The 19,319-nt window shown below is 41.3% G+C and overlaps 1 protein-coding gene and 1 long non-coding RNA gene across 3 annotated transcripts in view; both read left to right on the top strand.

Annotated features, from left to right (window-relative positions):
- GALNT10 (polypeptide N-acetylgalactosaminyltransferase 10) overlaps positions 1–19,319 on the top strand; it is a 222,017-nt gene that overhangs the window by 26,106 nt on the left and 176,592 nt on the right. The window lies entirely within an intron of this gene.
- On the top strand, positions 691–17,661 carry LOC123335030. Its single transcript, XR_006553270.2, has 2 exons — positions 691–2,137; positions 16,267–17,661. It is a non-coding gene; the product is annotated as an uncharacterized LOC123335030 (long non-coding RNA).

Here is a 19,319-nt window from a genome sequence, read left to right as displayed (position 1 = left end):
GTGCCTGTGTGACTTGTTGACTGCCACGACCCCGGCCCCTGGTGTGCCTCCTGCCACAGAGCGCATGCCAAATGGGAGAGTCAAGAGTCGACTTAGAATGTGACCATTGGATGAGAAATCTGGAGGAACGGGATCCCCTGGCCACTTGTCCGGCTCCATCTTCCTGACCCACTCCAGCCCAGATGTGGAATTTCTGTGGGTGTGCCAGAAATCTGCATGTTTAACAAAGCACACACCCAGGTGCTTCTGATGCAAGTTTGAGGTCCTCCCAGTGATCTGGTCCAAGCCTTGCGTTTTGCAAAACAGGAAAGTGAGATCCAGAGACAGGATCTCAGTCCCCACCCCAGCCCTCCCTTGTCTCTTTCTGTTTCTCTCTCTCTCACACACACACAATTTCTATGAGCTGAAGTAGGTCCAGTACATTTTTCACTCCCTAAGTGCTGATCTTCAGGAAAGCCATGGGAAGCACACGAGAGGGAATTTTTGTCTTTTGTCCCTGTTCTTGCCTTAGATCTGAACTAAGAACACGTGTACACCCGTGGCGGATTCATGTTGATGTATGGCAAAACCAATACAATATTGTAAAGTTATACTAATTATACTAATTATTTTACTTAGTTATTTTATTATACTTATTATATTTATTATACTAATATATACTAAATATATATTATATTTATTATACTAAGTATTTTAATTATACTAATTAAAATAAGTAAATTTAAAAAAATGGGAAAACTTGGCATGTTTTTATTTTCTTTCCATAAAAAGTACTTACCTCAGAATATGGGCTACTTATTTTTAAAATTTGAAACAATTACTTTCACTCAAAGATGTGTGTAATTTTTTAAAAACATAGGAAATCCCTGAGGTTTCATTTTTCCTGTTCAGAAGTGATTTGTAAGAGAGTACAGATTATCCTGCCTGATGCCATGGCGTCTATTTTTATCCATGTGGGCATGCTGAGAGTGAACTGGGAGGACATATTTACTGTTGCTTAGAGTACCTGGTGACGCTGCCTCTCTTTAGAGCTCACTAGAGAGAAGCCGTGTAGCAGCAACATGTGTTTGTAATTCACTCGACCAGCTCATTAGGACAAAACGGGGAGGAAGACTCCACCACGTGGGATAGATAAAGTGGAGCGTGTTCAGAGGAAAGCCCTGGAGACACCAGGGAATGAGGAAGGGCTATAGAAGCTGGGCTTTAAGATTTTCATAGAAGAAACTGAGCCCGTAAATGCCTGAAGGGCTGGGATGGAGGGAGAGGGCATGAAAGAAAGCAGAGCCCCGGCCAAGGGTGCGAAAGTCCTCCCACTGAGGATCGGGAAGGACTTTCCAGTAGTGAAATCCTGCCAGCTAGTGTCCTCAAAAGTAAAGAGTTTTCTCATCAAGAGAAATTTTCCAGGCTGGGGCTGTCTTACGGGCCTGTCACAGAGTATCTTGGCTGAGGGCTGGTCTGGACTAGATTAAGTCCAAGTCCCCTTCTTGCTGACTCGAGAGCAGATCCAGTGCTCACAGATCCACTCAGAGAGCCCAGTGAGGGAAGGGTTCCCAGGTGGAGGCTGTGGGCAAGTGAGAAAGGGGCTCATTCTTCAGTTCCAGCTGATTGCTTGGGAATGTGAGCCCCATTAGGCCAGATCTTCAGGTTTTTCAGGAAAAGACAGACGTCTAGATATTTTAGATGGACTCTCCTAAGTTTTAAATATCGTGTGAGCCAAATAAAGCTATCTGTGCCTGCTGGGTCTGGGCCATGCCTTGTCAGTGTGACCCCTCTGTTCCAGGATTCTCAGAGTTACATGAAGTTCAGTCTTTGGGGGACAGGTGGGTGTGAATTGAATGAGGAGAATAGGGTAAGAGCTTAAGGGGCTTCCAGAGAGACCTAGGGCAGGGTAGTAAAGTTGAGGACTAGAATTGGGTGAGGCAGGGTGAATGGGCACAGTGAGGAGTGCAGTTTCCTGTCTTGCCTATTCTGACGTTTCACTTTTAAGCTTTTCTTTTAAAATAACATTTGATGAAGGGAGTACTGGGAAGGTGACTACTTCCTGAGGGTAGAGCTGGAGCAGGGAATCCAGCCTCCCAGTGGCCCTTTCCTTCTCCATCCTGCATTCTCCACCAGCACCACACGCTTTAAGTTGACGGTGAGTGGCGCCCCCTGGCGCCCCCTGGGGTTGTGCTGTGCTCAGTCTACACATTTGTGCCTGGAGCCAAGTGGAAACTGCTTCTCCTCTCCCTCAAGGATCTGTGTCTTTAGGCTTCCAGCCAAGGCTGAAATCTCCATTATAACTGCTTTTGGGTGAAGGCATCAGGGTACCCAAATATCTCTTTCGAAACACACGCAGGAAAAGAAGAAAGGCCACAGGAATGCAACCTGACATCTGTCTCAGGTTCCAAGTATTGGATTGCCAGGGACTTGGGCACCGAATAAATTAGCTTTGCCATGAAGCCAACCTCAAAAAGCCAGTCGTATCCAAACCACATTTATGGTGCTCCCCGCTGCAATCCAAGGCCTGTCTGCCTCACTTCCTGCCTCTCTTTATGCTGAGACTGCACTTTCAGGGGCGGCTTTCAGACCAGCTTCAGGCTTTGCTCACTTGGCCAGTGAGTGACTGGCTTGCTTTATTTTGTTGTTGTTCTTGTCTTTGTTTTAAGTATCAGTACTTTTTCATACCAGTTTGTTGTATGAAGTACAGTAAACTGCCCACTTTTAAAAGTGTATCATTTGATCAGTTTTAACATACATATATGTGAAACAATCCCCGCAATCATAATAAACATTTCTATCATCCCCCAACAGCTTCTCTGCCTTTTTCTAACCTGTCTCTCCCTCTATCTCCACGCAATCACTGACCTGCTTTCTTTCTCTCCAGATGAGGCTGCTTTTTCTAGAAATTTATGTAGGACTTACACAGTTCGTGTTCCTTTTGCCTGGTGTTGTTTTTTTTTTTTTTCTTTCCTTTTTACTAAGCATGATGATATGGAGATTCATCCATTTCTTGTGTGTATCCATGGCTTGTTCCTTTGTATTACTGAGTAGTTTTCCAGTGCACATTATCATTTGTTTAGTCTATTCACCTGTAGAGAGACATTTGAGTTGTTTCTAGCTTTTGACTATCATAAATCTAGCTCTTTTGGTTTTTTGGGGGGAGGGGCTTGTTTTTTTTATTTTGATTAATATTTATTAGAGTATAGTTGCTTTACAGTGTTGTATTAGTCTCTACGGCACAGCAAAGTGAATCAGCTACGTGTATACATATATCCCCTCTTTTTTGACTTCCTTCCCACTTAGGTCACTACAGAATATTGAGTAGCATTCCCTCAGCTGTATAGGAGGTTCTCATTAGTTACCTATTTTATGCAAAATATCAGTAACGTATATATGTCAATCCCAATAGCCCCATTCATCCCATCCCCACCCAAATCTAGCTCTTTTGAACATTTGTGTACTTTGTGTGGATATGTATTTTGTTTTCTTGAGTAAATACCTACAAAAGCAATAGAATGACTATGTGATGTGGCAGGTGTATGTTTAATTTGTTAAAAAAAAAAAAACTACCAAATAGTTTTCCAAAGTAGTTGTCCCATTTTCCATTCCCACATCACTGTATGAGAGTTCTAGTTGCTCAGCATCCTTGACAGCACCTGGAATAGTAGGTCTTTAATTTGAGCTCTTCTCGTGGTTGTGAAGAAATGAAATATACTTTTCTCACATGTAAATTTGCTTGCTTTCATGAAGAACTTTTCTTCATGTGTTTTTTGGGCCATTTTGTACCTTTTGTGAAATGTCTATTAAAATCTTTTGCCAGTTTTTAATTGGGTTGTCGAGTTTTAAGAGGGTTTTTTAAAAATATATGTATTCTATAATACAAGTCTGATATATGTTTTGTGAATATATTCTCCCAGTCCTTGACTCTGCCTTTTTGCTTTCCTAATAAGTGAAATTATCATTTAGTAAAATCTGGAGCATGTGAAGTTTCCAGGGATAAGAAAGACATTGAATTGTTAACAAATGCAGTAAATCCTAACAATTCTGTAGAACCTTAATGTGGTCCCAACATGAATGAAAGCTTATTTAATATCACATCAGTTCTTTTCTTTTTAATAATTGTATTTATTTTTGGCTGTGCTGGGTCTTTGTTGCTGGGCGGGCTTTTTTCTAGTTGTGGTGAGGAGGGTGCTAATTTCTAGTTGACGTGCATCAGCTTCTCATTGCACTGGTTTCTCTTGTTACAGAGCACAAGGCTTTAGAGCATGGGCTCCATAGTTGTGGCACGGGGGGCTTAATTACTCTGTGGCAAGTGGGATTTTCCCGGATTGGGGATCAAACCCATGTCTCCTGCGTTGGCAGGCAGATTCTTTACCATTGAGCCACCAGGGAGCCCTATCACATCAATTCTTGATTTGGAAATTATTTTGCATAATTTGAAAAACTCTACCATACTAGGTACTAGAAGAGAGCGAAGGAAGGGCAGAAACTTCAAACATGGATATTCTTCTCAGGAGACTTATATCCATGGCAGAGGGATATAACACATGTGTTCTGATAATAATTATTGCTATATGCTATGTGCTCTAGGGGCATGGAAAATAGGTATTAATGTTGGCAGTGATCAGGCTTGTTTTTTTTTTGTGGGTGTGAAAGTCTTAGCTAAACACGGATCCTTGGGTTCAGCCTGGCAGGGAAGTTACAGCTTAGTCACTACCAGTGACAAGAGGAAGTTGTGAGAATGTCATGGCTTTTTTCTTCATCTTTGTCACTAATCAGGTCCATCATCTGCGTGGTTTTGTCTTTTGTCAAGCACACCTATAAACTAAACACCAAAACAGGAAAAAAAAAAGAACAAAGCTTAGTATGTTAGACTAAGAGACCCAGGTTCTATCCCTGGTTTGGGAAGATACCCTGGAGAAGGAAATGGCAACCCACTCCAGTACTCTTGCCTGGAAAATTCCATGGATGGAGGAGCCTGGTAGGCTGCAGTCCATGGGGTCGCAAAGAGTCAGACACGACTGAGCGACTTCACTTTCTTAAGAACAGTCCTCTGATACAGATTTTCCCCACTTTGCAGATGAAGAAACTGAAGCTTAGGAAAGTTAAGTAACTTTTCTAGTTCATACAGCTAGGACATGGCAGACCTGATTTAATCCCAAGTCTATCTGACTCAAAAGTCTATGTTCCTAACCTTAGGCTAATTTGCCTCCCAAATAGAGCGTAAGATAGGATGTGTTAAGAATCATCAGAGAGTTGTAAATAGAGTGTTGTAGAATAAGAAGTGAAAAATCTTCCTTTTGGCTCTGCACCAGAAAGCACCTTGGAACAGTTCACATTTGATTTGGGCCTTGAATAATGTCCCCAGCCTCTCTAACAAAGATGGTAGGTAGAAAGACACTTGAAGGGAACAGTTTAAGACAAGACTCAGAGGTGAGAACCGTCCTGGGATCCATTGACTAAAGCCTAGTATTCTTCAAGAAGAATGGTGAGAGAAAGGGTCATGAACATCAGTCCGTAAAAGGCCTTGAAAATCAGGCTAAGGTGTTTTGAATTTGATTCTGGAAGGCAGTTGTGACTATTGAATCATTTGAGCAGTAGGGTGGCAGGTAGTCTTTTCACGGCAGCCGTGTATCATGATGGGGTGACGTCTAGATGGACAAGGATGTAGAAGAAGGGCTGAGAGCAGCTGAGGACCTTGTAGTCTCTACTGTAGGTACTGAGGGCTGCAACTAGGGCATTAGCCATAGAAATGGACAGGAAGGGATAATTACATAATTCAAAACTGGAAGCTACTTCCCATCCATGCATGATTTTCATTCTGTTAACTTTTCTATAATCTGGGATTAATCTGACTCAGTCCCTGTTGCCTCCTTCTTCTTTGTCCATCTGTATCTTGTGTACTTCATTGCTCCCAGACAGTGGCCAGGGAAAAGAGAGAAACTGGATTTGTCCTGTCTATAATTTGTTGGCTAATCTGATAAATGAAGTGGTGCCTGAGTGCCTGGAGCAGGCTGAAACTTTTGACAAAGTGAAGTTTTATGTTGTTCATACATTCCTTTATTCATTCAGCTAACCGTGTTCATTGATTTACCATTCCAATGTGTTTTGTTCAAAATCAAGTAGTTCTCCAGTTTTTAATGGCACTGACTGAGTGTCCTACAAATTTAACTCAATTCTGATACTTTTCTACCCAGAGTTAGTGTCAGATACCACAGGTTAAGGACTCAGTCCCACAAGACTACCCCACTTCAGATGCCAATCACAAATCCAGGTTGTCATCTGTGCTTCTGGCCGTCTAGGTGTAAATCAGACGTTCCCACAGCTCCTTCCTCTCGTTCAATTAGTTTGCTAGAGCAGCTCACAAAACTCAGAGAAATGTTTACTTATATTTACCAGTTGATTATAAAGGATATTATAAAGGATATAGATGAATAACCAGATGAAGAGGTATATAGGGTGAGGTCCAGAAGGCTCCTGAGAGGAGCTAGGGTGAACCACCCTCCTCTCATATCTGCCAACCCCCAGAAGCTCATCAAATCTTATTTAAGAGTTTATGTAGACATTTATCTGTAGCAGCCCCCTTCTCCTTCCCAGAGGTCCTTATGACCAGTCCCATCCTTAGGACCATCTGGGGCGAGGGTAGGGGGTTACCTTATTAGCATAAACTCAAGTGTACTCAAAAGGGCTTCTTATGAATGATGAAGGACAATCCTATCACTCTGGAGAAATTACAAAGGTTTTAGGAGCTTTGTGCCAGGAACCTGAAACAAAGACCAAATATACTTCTTATTATACCACAACCATCCATTCATCCAAACATTTACTCATTCAGCAAACTCTCAGTCATTTGATTATATATATCTATATATATATACACACACAGTTACTGGAGTATATTTGCTTTACAATGTGTTAGTTTCTGCTACACGATGAAGTGAATCAGTTATATGTATACGTATTTCCCCTCCCTTTTGAACCTCCCTCCCACCTCCACTGTCAATCCCACCCCTCTAGGTCATCACAGAGCACTGAGCTGGGCTTCCTGTGCTTAACAGTGGGTTCCCACTAGCTACCTGGCTTCTCTGATGGTTCAGATGGTAAAGAATCTGCCTGCAATATGGGAGACCTGGGTCCAGTCGCTGGATTGGGAAGATCCCCTGGAGGAGGGCATGGCAACCCACTCCAGTATTCTTGCCTGGAGAATCCCCAAGGACAGAGCAGCCTGGTAGACTACAGTCCATGGGGTTGTGAAGATCGCACACTACTGAGCAATTAAGCACAGCACAGCACTAGCTGTTTTACACGTGGGAGTGCATGTATGTCAATCCTAATCTTTCCGTTCATCCCACCCTCCCCTTCCTCTGTGTCCACATATCCGTTCTCTATGTCTGTCTCTATTCCTGCCCTGGAAATCAGCCATTTGATGTTTATCATTTGATGTATGTCTAATATGAGCCAGATTCTATGATATGTGGAGATACAGTGACCAACACAGCTTCTGTCCACAAGAAGTTCATATTTTAGTGGAAAATTATTTCTGCCATTTTCTTCTGGGCTTTGTTATTATCTCACCTTTACATGTATTTCCCACCCCCTACCCCATCTTTTCTTACCTTCTTTTGAATTTTTTTTTCCTCAGTTGTCTCACCTTTTCATGTTTTTTCCTTCCCTGCGTTTTGTCTTGCCTTCTTTTGAATTTTTTTCTCATTTTATTTTTTTCTTCTCTTCTACTAAGAAAGTTCAATGTTCTGTTTCTACCAAGAAAACCAAGTAAACCAAGAAATTTTAACCTGTATTTTGAGTCTAAAATTAATTGATATACTTACCCTGCTAAGTTGCTTCAGTCATGTCCGACTCTGTGCAACCCCGTAGACGGCAGCCCACCAGGCTTCCCCATCCCTGGGATTCTCCAGGCAAGAACACTGGAGTGGGTTGCCATTGCCTTCTCCAGTGCATGAAAGTGAAAAGTAAAAGTGAAGTCGCTCAGTCATGTCTGACTCTTAGCGACCCCATGGGCTGCAGCCTACCAGGCTCCTCCATCCATGGGATTTTCCAGGCAAGAGTACTGGAGTGGGGTGCCATTGCCTTGTACTTACCCTACTTCCAGTCAATACAGGGATCTTAGTGAACCCAACTTTGATCACTGCCTTCTCTGACTTACCTGCTATGGATGTCATTGTTATTTTTAATTCCATAAGACTGTAATCTTACTCTTTATGCAAAACCTTCAAAATGGAATCAGGTTCCTTCTACCTGAAGCATATTCTTTTAAATTTAAGTGAGGGTGTCTTGATAGCAAATTCTAGGTTTTGCTTGGGAATATCTTTATTTTGCTCCTGTCCTTGCTGGGCATGTAATTCTGTTTGATAGTTGTTTACCCTCATGTATTTAAAACATTATATACTGACTTCTAGATTCTTTTACAGCTGTTGGGAAGTCAGGGGTCATATAATGATTATTCCTTTACATTAAAACTATCTTTTTCTAGCTGCTTTTAAGATTTTTATCTCTTTTTGAGGTTCTGCAGTTCTGTATGATGTAGATTTTTAGAAACAGCTTTATTAAGATATAATTGGCATAGAGTAAATTGCACATGTTTAAAGTGTGTAATTTGGTAAGTTTTGACATGTGTATATACTTGTGAAACCATTACCACGTCAAGATAAAGAACAGATCCATCATTCCCCAAAGTTTCCTCTGTCCCTTTGTGTTTGTAACGCTTCCATCCTGTCCTTTTCCATCCTCCTCTGTTCCCCAGGCAACCACTGATCTGCTTCCTATCACTATAGACTAGTTTGCATTTTATAGAATTTTGCACAAATGGAGTCATACAGTATATACTCTTCTTTAGTTTTTTGTTTTAAGCTGGCTTCTCTCGCTGAGTATAATTATTTTGAGATTCATCCTTGTAGCATATATAATAGTTTTTTTTTTTCCTTTTTATTGATTGGTGATATTCCTTTGCATGGATATGCTGCTGTTTATTTATCCATCTGTCTGTTAGTGGATAGTTGTGTTATTTCCACTTTGGGACTAGTACAGAGTTTTTGTGAACATTGATGTTCAAGCCTTTGTGTAGGCATATGCTTTTATTTCTCTTAGATAAATATGTAGGAGTGGAGTGGTTGGATTATATGTCAGGTGTATACTTTTGGCTCCCCCATATCCAAGGGTTCCACATCTGTAGATTTGATTCAACCAACTGGATTGAAAACAATTAAAAAAAAAAATGTCAGTAAGTTCAGAAAAGCAAAACTTGAATTTGCCACAGGCCAGCAAATATTTATATAACATTTACATTGTTTTCAATATTAGGTATTATAAGTAATCTAGAGATAATTTAAAGTATAGCGGAGGATACTATGCTGTTTTGTGTATGGACCTTGAGTATCCATGGATTTTGGTATCCTTAGGGAATCCTGGAACCAATTCCCCACAGATCCTGATGCTCTACTTTATTTAGTTTCATAAAAATTGTGGTGGTTCCATTTTAAGTTTCCAGCAGCAGAGTTTGAGAGTTTTAGTACCTCCACATCCCTGCCAACACTTATGATCAGTCTTTTCAGTTTTAACCATTCTAATAGGTGAGTAATAGTATCTCATTGTGGTTTTAATTTGTATTTCTCTGATAACCAGTGATGTTGAGCATCTTTTCATGTGCTTATCTGCCCTGTGTATATCTTTTTGGTAATGTGTCTGTTTAAATCTTTTGCACATTCTTTTAAAAATGGGTTGTTTGATCTCTCATTATTGAACTTTGAGAGTTCTTTATATTCTGGATACAAGTTCTTTATCAGATATATAGTTTGCAGTATTTACTCCAATCTGTGGAAGGAGTGGTAGAAGTTTTAAATTTTGATCGTTTGATTTATCAGTTTTTTCCTTTGTAAATCATATTTTTGTCATATCTAAGAAATATTTGCCTAACCCAAAGTCACAAAAGTTTTTTTTCTTAGATTTCCTTCTGGAAGTTTTTTTTTTTTTTTTAATTTTAGGTTTTAAATTTAGAGCTGTGATCTATTTTGAGTTAATTTTTATATACAGTATGAATATGAATCAAAGTCTTCCTCATCCTGCCCCGTAACCCTGCCATGGCCCTCTCCCTGCCTCTCTTTTTACATATCAATGTCCAGTTCTAGTATTATTAGTTGAGTAGACTGTCATTTCTACACTTAATCGCTTTTGCACTTCTGTCAAAAATCAGTTTTTCATATATGTGTAGGTCTGTGTCTGTACCTTCTATTCTGTTTCATTCATTCATTGTTCCTTTGTTTTTCTTTATGCCAGTACCACACTGTCTTGATTACTGTCACTTTATAGTTTGTCTTGAAATCATATGTTAGTTTCCAACTTTGTTCCTTTTTAAAGTTTTTTAATTTTTTATTTTGGCTATTCTAGGTACTTTGCATTTCTAGATGTGCTTTAAAATCAGTTTTTGAATTAACTGTATAAGAGCATGATGGGATTTTTATTGGGATTACATTGAATCCATTGGTCAGTTTTAGAAAAATGAACATTTTATCAATAGTTATTATTTTGCATATGTATAACTTTTTGAATTGAGTTTTATTTCCCTTAGCAATGTTTTATTGTTTGTGTCTTTACATCTTTTTCAAATTTATCCATAGAATTTGATAACTTTTGATATTCTCATGAATATTATTTTTAAAATTTCAGTTAATTGTTTTTCATTGCCAATATTTTGAAATACAATTTGTTTTTAATATATAGTCTCCTGCAAACTTGCTAAACTTACTCTTTAGTTCTAATAGCTTTTTATGTAGGTTATATTAGATTTTCTACATACACAGTCATGTCCTTTGCAAGTCTTGTCAATCTAGGTGACTTTTATTTCTTTTTCTTGTGTTATTACACTGGCTAGAATCTCCAGTACAGTACTGAATGAAAGTTATGAGAGTGGATATCCTTATCTTGTTTCTGATCTTTGGGTGAAAGTATTTAGTCTTAATGGTGACATTATATATGACTTTAACTGTGGGTTTTTTGTAAATGCCATTTATAAGATTTAGGAAATTCCTTTCCACTTCTAATTTCTTAAAAAAAATTTTTTTTTTTTTAATCAAGAAGCAGTATTGGATTTCTCAGAAACTTTTTCTGAGATGATTTAGATGATTATTTGGTATTTCTTTTTTAATTTGTTAATATATGGATTATATTTATAGATTTTGAATGCCAGCTTTGCATTCCTAGGATAAACTCCACTGGTCGTGATTTATTATACTTGTTATATATTGTTGGATTTGATTTGCTAAAATTATATTTCAAATTTTAATATCTATTTTGAAGAAGGAATTTGTGTGTAGTTTTCTCTTAACGTCTTTTTCTGGCTTTGGTGTTAGTCTATTTTTTAAAATCATGCTTGGGCTTAGTCTTTCCGAATCTTGGATTATTGCCTTTTATCAGTTCAGAGGACTTCTCAACCATCATCTCTTCATTATTTCTCTTGTCCCATTTTCCCTTTTCTCTTCTACTGGACCTTTAGACATTTTAAAGACTTTTCCGCTCTATCTGTCTTCCTTGTCTCATAACTCCTTCCATGTCTTCTTTTTTTTTTTTTCCTTTTTTCTCCCTCATTGCTCTATTCTGAAAAATTATCTTGGAGTTCTCTTCTAGTTAATCAGATATTTAAACCACTTAGGCTATTGTTTTACCTACCCATTTTTTTTTAATTAAAAAAATTTTTTTTCCTATTAGTATAGTTCTAAAAGTTGTATTTGGATTTTTTTCAAATCTATTTATTCCTTTTTATAGTCTTTTGTTATTTTTTTCATATTTTAAATCCTTTTTATTTATTAAAGCATGTTAAATACATTCTCTGTCTGATAATTTATGGACTTTTTTGGTGGGTCTAATTTTGCTGTGTGTTTTTCTCACTGCTTTTCTGGTACCTTACTTCTTTGTGAGGTACTTTGTGACTTCCCTGGTGGCTCAGACGGTAAAGCGTCTGCCTACAATGAGGGAGACCTGGGTTCAATCCCTGGGTTGGGAAGACCCCCTGGAGAAGGAAATGGCAACCCACTCCAGTATTCTTGCCTGGAAAATCCCATGGACGGAGGAAGGCTATAGTCCATGGGGTCGCAGAGAGTCAGACACAACTGATTTTTATGCTAAGGATGTAGGGAGTTCTAGCTGAATGTGATTGCTAGTGGACCCCTATCCAACTCCCCACCTGGTGTGGACTCTGCCTTTATCCTCTGTCCTGTGTTGTTAGAGGTTGTGCAAAGCAACACTGGTGTTAACCTGGTTCAGTAAATGCCCTCAAACAAAAACCAGATTCACTTTTCTACCTCCCTCTGTATTCCCATTTTCATTTGATTTTTGGTTTCTGATTATTTCTTACTTTCTTGCAGACTTACCAGTACATTTTAATAATGTATGGTTTTGTCTCTTTTGTTACTTTTTTATTCTTTTTTGGTTGTTTTCACTTAGTGAAACCATTTCCTGGAAATGGAAGCTGGGTCTCAGACATTTTTATGTTGTGGCTGTTAGAAATTGTTTCTCCTGTGGGATTAATTGCCTTGATGTCAGTTTTTGTTTTCATTTCCTATGGTAAACACTAGAAAACCAAAGGAGGAAGGGGTTTATTTTTCCTATATTGTGATCTATATGCTGTGGTGTTAAGACCATCTAATGACCCCCTGGGCTTTACATCTTTCCCTTTTACTAAATCATCTATGCCAGCAGAGTTGAGGTTTTAGTTTGTTTTAGTGTGATTAAAATACCTGTACTCCACCACATCAGGAGTCAGCCCCTTGTGATATCCTCTCATACTATTCTTCCTGAGGGCCTGTTGCTGACCAGCTTTGTGAACCTTAGGTTGCTTTCTCCTTGTTTGAACATGAGGGAGATGGGCTGGATCTGTAAGTCCCAGTTACTGGTCCATTGGTGTCTTCCAGTTGTTAAAATTTTCACCAGTCTAAGGTAAAATGAAAAAGAAAATGGGGAGAGAGCAGTGAGTTTTCTCAAAAAGCTCATTGTGGTGGCGCTACTGGTAGAGAACCCGCCTGCCAATGCAGGAGACATAAGAGACCCAGGTTTGATCCCTGGGTTGGGAAGATCCCCTGGAGAAGGAAATGGCAACCCACTCCAGTATTCTTGCCTGGAGAATCCCATGGACAGAGAAGCCTGGTGGGTTACAGTCTATAGAGTTGCAAAGAGTTGGACATGACTGAAGCAACTTAGCACACATAAACACATCTTTTATTTTATTTTATGAAACCTATTGTAGTAAATGATAGAGTAGTCATCTCTTTGGTTGGTTTGAATGCATTTATTGAACAGAACACAAAGCTGGCAACACCAGGTCTCTTCCCACCTTTCTGGGATTGGGTGGGGGAATCTTTTTAAGTCCATCAAAATCACAAGTCAAAGAATTGCCAGGTTAGATGACTGAACAGCTTCATCTTTTCCATTGTATTGAGGAGAGAGATAACTTTCTTTTTCTTATTAGCTAAAAAGTTAGGGTTTTGATTACTTTAATTTTGGGTTTTATTTTTTACCATGGGCATATTAGAATAAGAGTTAAGCCTGTTCTCTGGAGAGAAAAGAGGCCGTAGTGGGGCAGTACCTTGGTCCATCATCTCAAGGTCATGCACATGTTTTCTAGGTCATGGTTTTGGTAGGACCCTTATTGCTAGCATATCTCTCCTGTGTATACCTTTTAGCTCTCTGAGATACTGGTAAGTTCTCTGACACTTGCATGCTTGCCTTTGCATTCCAGAATCCTAGAAACCCAGGTTTTTGTGCCTATCAGCTTTTCTGCACAAGATCTGGGTACTTTGGTTTGTGGATTAGCTTCACCCCTGAGAGCCTGTTAATTCACATTCCCTTGCAGTAAGTCAGCTCAAAGAAATGCTGCAGGCATGGGCAGCTCTCTGCCCTCAGGGGAGGGAGTGCCAGAGCCAGAGGGTTCAGCAAACAGCCCAGTGACCTGTGAGAATCGTTAAGGCAGTGGGAAGAAACTGGAGGAGAAATATTTTAAGCAGATTTTTATAAAATGTGACAGTGCTAGAAAGCCAGGATCTCTTCAAGGTCTAACTCCATCTCTCACTGCTGTGTGGCTTTAGGCAAGCTGCTTAATTTCTCTGGACCTCCAGTTTTTATCCTTAATAGAAAAAGAAGGCTGTTATCTATCCTTCTACTTATATCTGATTGTTTTAAGATTATTTGGCTATTGAATATAATTTGGTTATTATAAATGAGGTGCTGAGGATTGTAAAAATGGTCAAATGCCAATAAAATTTATTGAGTTATTCAGTGCACTTATTATTAATACTAAATGTCTGCTATGTGCAAGGCATATTTCCACAGAATGGGGTGTGCTGGGTCAAAAACCACTCCCTGCTTACATTCTAGTGGAAGAAACAGATGACAAACAAGCAAATATATTAATAAGAGTGGTGATGGGTGGTGTGAGGAAAGTAACTGGTTGTTGTGAGAGAGTCAGGGGAGGGGGTTAGAAGAAGTTCTATGAAAAAGTGGTGGTTAAGTGACCTGAAGTTTGGGAAGAAGGCAGGAGAAGAGTTCCAGGCAGGACCAGCAAGGACAGGGGTCCTGAGGCCACAGAAAGCTGACTGACTTGAACACTGGAAAGACATACACGGGGCTAGAGGATCTACAGTTAATTTACAGATATATTCTAGATATTAAAAATCACTCCTAAAAATATCTTTAGAATGCAGAAGGGAAAATACTGTGTGGTAGAGTGCAGGCTGTGGAATCAGTCGCCCCTCGGGTTCTCATCAACTCTGCCACTTAGAAGCTCTCTGACCTTGGACAAGTTACTCAGCCTTTCCAAGAAGCCTCAATTTCCTCATCTGTAAAATGAAGACAGTAAACCCGGAGCTCCATCCCTCAGAGGAGTGTTACGAAAATAAGATATTTTAGAGGAAATGATAAATATGAAAAAGCATGGAATATTTAAAAAGCATTATTAGTGGAAGGGAGGGTATCTTGCCTCCCGCCTGGCTCTCTGTATCCCGGGCTTGTGGGGTTTGGAAAAGAATCAACTCAGAGGTGACGTGCCTTGGTTGGGGCAAATCAGTGCTGGCGTGCAGGTGGGAAGCCCGTTCCAGGGCTGTGTCCTTCGAGTGCTGCAGCAGTGGTATTACAAGGAAGTAAATGAATAATAAATGAAGGGCTCTGGAGTCAGGCTGCTCCTGCAATTTTTCCGTGCCGAGGAAACTCAGCAGAAAGGACATGGCTTCACTGTGCTGTCCCTGCAAGGGGAGACCAGCTCTCTGCTGGTGGCCCCAGCATAGTGAAGGCTCTGGTCTCTGAACGCAGTGTGTGGCCCCCGGGGTCGAGGCCCTTAGTGGCTGGCAGTGGTGACAAGAGCCAGAAAGCCTCTTCCAGGTAAAGGGAAGGCTTACGAGTGAAGGCTAAAAGGGAAGGCTAAAAGTGCCGTGTGCAGATATCAAAAGCACTGATGTGGAGAGTGCCACGTGGACTTCTTTTTCTTTCTTGAGCACAAAAAGGACGGTGTTTGCTCTGTGCCTGGCTTTGTCCTAAGCACTTCACATTGTGACTCATGTCATTCAGAAACAAGTTTATAAAATAGCGTTACCCCCATTTTACACATGAGGCTAGTCCTGGCTAGTAAATGGGATCTGAACCCTTGGAGTTGGCCTTCAGAATCTGGCCACGTGGGCTGCGACCAGGGCAGTTGCCCAGGGCCCTGTGTTTAGAAACATCCCATGTTTAGAAGGGCCTTGCACTTGGTTCATTGCTCTGCTCTTGCGACCTTGAAATTCTTGGTGGTTTTTTGTTTTTTTTTTTACTATATTCATTTAAAAATATATTTATCTGTTTACTCATTTGGCCCTAGTTGAGGCATGTGGGGTCTTTAGTTGCAGCATGTGGGATCTAGTTCCCTGACCAGGAATTAAACCCAGTCTCCCTGCTGGGAACATGGAGTCTTAGCCACTGGATCACCAGTAAAGTCTCTTAATTTTTCAGCAAAGGTCTCCATGTTTTCATTTTGCCTTGGGCAAAGTATCATTAGTAATGGGCACGGTCCATGCTCTTAGGCTGTCACTGCATTATTCAGAATATTGAACAAGGTGCCTCATAAGGTAGCATGTTCCACACCTTGGAGGTATTCAAGCAGAGGCTGGACGACCCTTTGGCAGGAATTCTTTAGAGGGGAACCTCAGTGCCAGATGGAAAGGGTGGGCGTGAGAGGTTGAGGTAGACAGCCTTTAGCATCTAAGCTCCTCTGAGCTCTGAGATTCTATGATTCTGTAACTTTCCTTTCTACAGCTTGATGAAAGTCAGAAAATAGAGGAAACAGGCCCTGAGGGAAATGATCTAATGCAAAGAATTTTGTGGAAAAGTGGGACAGTTCCCGAAGGAATGAATTCGTGGAAGGACACAGAACCCGGAGACGTGTCCTTAGACAGCTGGCGGTGGCCCTGGGCCGCGATCCCCTCACAGCCCAGCACAGGCCTGCTTCTCTCCCCATGTTCATCAGAAATGTCCCCGACCAGCCGCACATAAACCAGATGAGCGTGAAATGGGAGCCTCTTGATCTTCATGAGCCTGCGTAGTCCCCCCGCATGTCACAGGCCACCGCCGCAGCTGTGCACACTGCTTAGGGCAGCACAGATGGGCTGAATCTGATGCCACAGTGACACCTGTCCTTGGGCTGCGCTCTTCACGAAACTGCCGCCTGAAGACGGGAACACTGACTTGAACTGCGACTCAAGGGGGGACCTTTGTGGGTGGCTTCCCCAGCCCTGGGGAGTGTGTGCGTGTGCACGTGTGGTTGACTGAGGGTGGCAGTGAGAATGGGAGGAACAAATGGCTTTCCAGATGCTCTCTCGTGGCTGAGCCCCTGCGTCTCAATTCTGAGACCCTGAGCAGGTTATCTCATCTCTCTGAGCCTGTCTCTGCCTCCATAAGGGGACGTGAGAGGAGGCATGTCAGCACTTGACTGGATCCATTTTATCTCAGGGGTTTCGTTAACACGATTTGTACAGTGCCTTCAAGTTTTCAAGGAGCTTTTCACATATGTGATCTCACCAGATTTTCCTAACAGCCAGAGGGTCATATGGCCTCATTTTATTGATCAAGGCATGGAGGCTACAGAGTCAGGCCTGGAAGTTCACAGATGCATGGAAAAAGGGATCCTTTGTATTCTCCAAAAGTTTGTCCTTCTGTCTGTTGTGCTGACGACAGGGCCCCATAGTCTGACATTTACGTTGTCCCAGGCCTCCTTGAGTGCAGTGACGTTCAGGAACCCCCACTGTGCTCCATCCTGGGTCAGCTCTGGCTGGGAGGAGGGCTGGCAGGGTTACCTGGATCCCAAGCTCTAAAGCTAGACCCCACGTGTTCACAGCTCCAGTCTCTCACTCACCAGCTTGCTGCGCTGAGGCAAATGGCTTAACCTCTTGGAACCTGAATTATCATACATGTAAAATAAGGACCACCAAAGACTTACCACACGAAGCTATTGCGAGAATTCAATGAAATGATCCACACAAGATGCTTAGCCCAGTACCTGACCCAGTACATCTTCGCTGTCATCATTGCTATTATTATAATCATTAGCACTTTCACACTAAGCATCACCATCTTCAGATGAGCTACTTGCCATATTTTGGCTGTTATAAATTAAGCACATTTTTAATAAACTTGATTTTAGGCTTAAAGTGGTAGATTCTTCTGGTTTTCTTTTTAGCATCTGTTAGGAGTATTTTTTAAAAGCTCTGCCTGAATTCACAGGGAGCCCCTGTAAATCCACTTGAAAGCAGATCTCATCACTAAAAACCCACAAAACACCTTCATGAGAATGGAGAAGTCAGGCCTTAATTTATGGCGTCCACTTCTCGCTGCCATTTGGCATCTTGCAAACTGCCACTGCCATTAGCTGCCACTTTTGAGTATTTATGATTTTGCAGTTGGAGCACTTTGATTCTCATAACAGAAACAGGGTCACATTTAGAAAATGTACCCTACGCGGAGCTGGAAAATGAGATCCCCCAGGGTGGCTGATGAATGGGGCTGCCCATGGCAGTGTGGCTTGCCAGCCCTGCTGAACTGTGCTCTTCCTGCACACCCTGATGGGATGCTGTCTTTGTGTCTGAGGCCTCAGCCTGCCAGGCCCAGACTTTCTGCTTGGCGGTGACCTGGAGCTGGGGCAAAAGACATGTAGTTAAGTACCAAACCATTTTCCACGTGGTTGCCCTTCACAGACTTGAGATTGGCAAAGACAGAGCTAGGAATTTGGCAGGAATTCCTCCATGGCCCTAAACTGGTTCTTCACATCTAGGTAGTGGAGAGAGTTTGGTATATTACAAGCAAGGAAGCGTGAGTTAAGTGTGGCACCAACCAACACACTACCCTGGCAATAGGCAAGGCACTGTTTCCTCCTTCAGGCCTCAGTGTTTCTTGTGCTCAGTGGGAAGATGTGGTCTTAGTGAGCTCTGAGGACCATTCTTCTAGGCTATTGGTTCCTTTGAGGTGCTTGCTTGCCAGATTTTACAGGACTTTTGGGCAGTAGAAGTTGAGGGTTTTCAGAGGAGGGAGGAGACCTCATCTTAGTTGCAAATTAAAAAAAAAAAAAAATCAAGGAACTTCCCTGGTGGTCCAGTGGCTAAGACTTTGTGCTCCCGATGGAGGAGGCCTGGGTTCAATCCCTGGTCAGGGAACTAGATCCCACATGCCACAGCTGAGACCCAGGGCAGCCAAATAAATAAATAAACTTTTTTTTTTTTAAATCAAGATATTTACTATGTATGAAGAGGAATACCACGTCCATCCTTCTGTAATACATCAGCACAATTGTGAAAGCCTATCCACCAGGAGAATCTCTAAGACCTTGGACGGGTCTCTCCTCCTAGACTAATTTCCCCTGCTGTAAAATCCATCTAGAAGAACACATCATATTATTAAATCTCTGTCTTCTTAGGCTCCTCTTGGCTATGATGGTTTCTCAGACTTTCCTTGTTTCTGGTGACCTTCACAGTTCTGAGTAGGAGTCCTGCTCGGGGATTTCATAGAACCTGTTGGAATTTATCTGATGTTTTTCTGATATTTAAATGGGGGTTATGAGGTTTTGAAAGGACGACCACAGAGACCTATAGTTCCATTTTCATTGCATATATCAAGGGTACATACTACCCATGTGACTTATCTCTGCTAATGTTGACCTTGACCACCTGGATGAGGGATGGTTTGTCATATTTCTCCACAGTAACGTTATTCCTTTTTTCCTCTTTTCTATGCAGTACTCTCAGGAAGGAGGTCACTGTGTAGCCCTTGCCTTCCTCTTTTGGGGTCATTCATTTGTTTCATTATGCTCTTGACTTCTC

Source organism: Bubalus bubalis, chromosome 9, assembly GCF_019923935.1.
Source record: "Bubalus bubalis isolate 160015118507 breed Murrah chromosome 9, NDDB_SH_1, whole genome shotgun sequence".
Lineage (NCBI taxonomy): Eukaryota > Metazoa > Chordata > Mammalia > Artiodactyla > Bovidae > Bubalus > Bubalus bubalis.
Note: the sequence above shows the minus strand (reverse complement) of the source record. Positions and strands in the feature narration are given on the sequence as shown.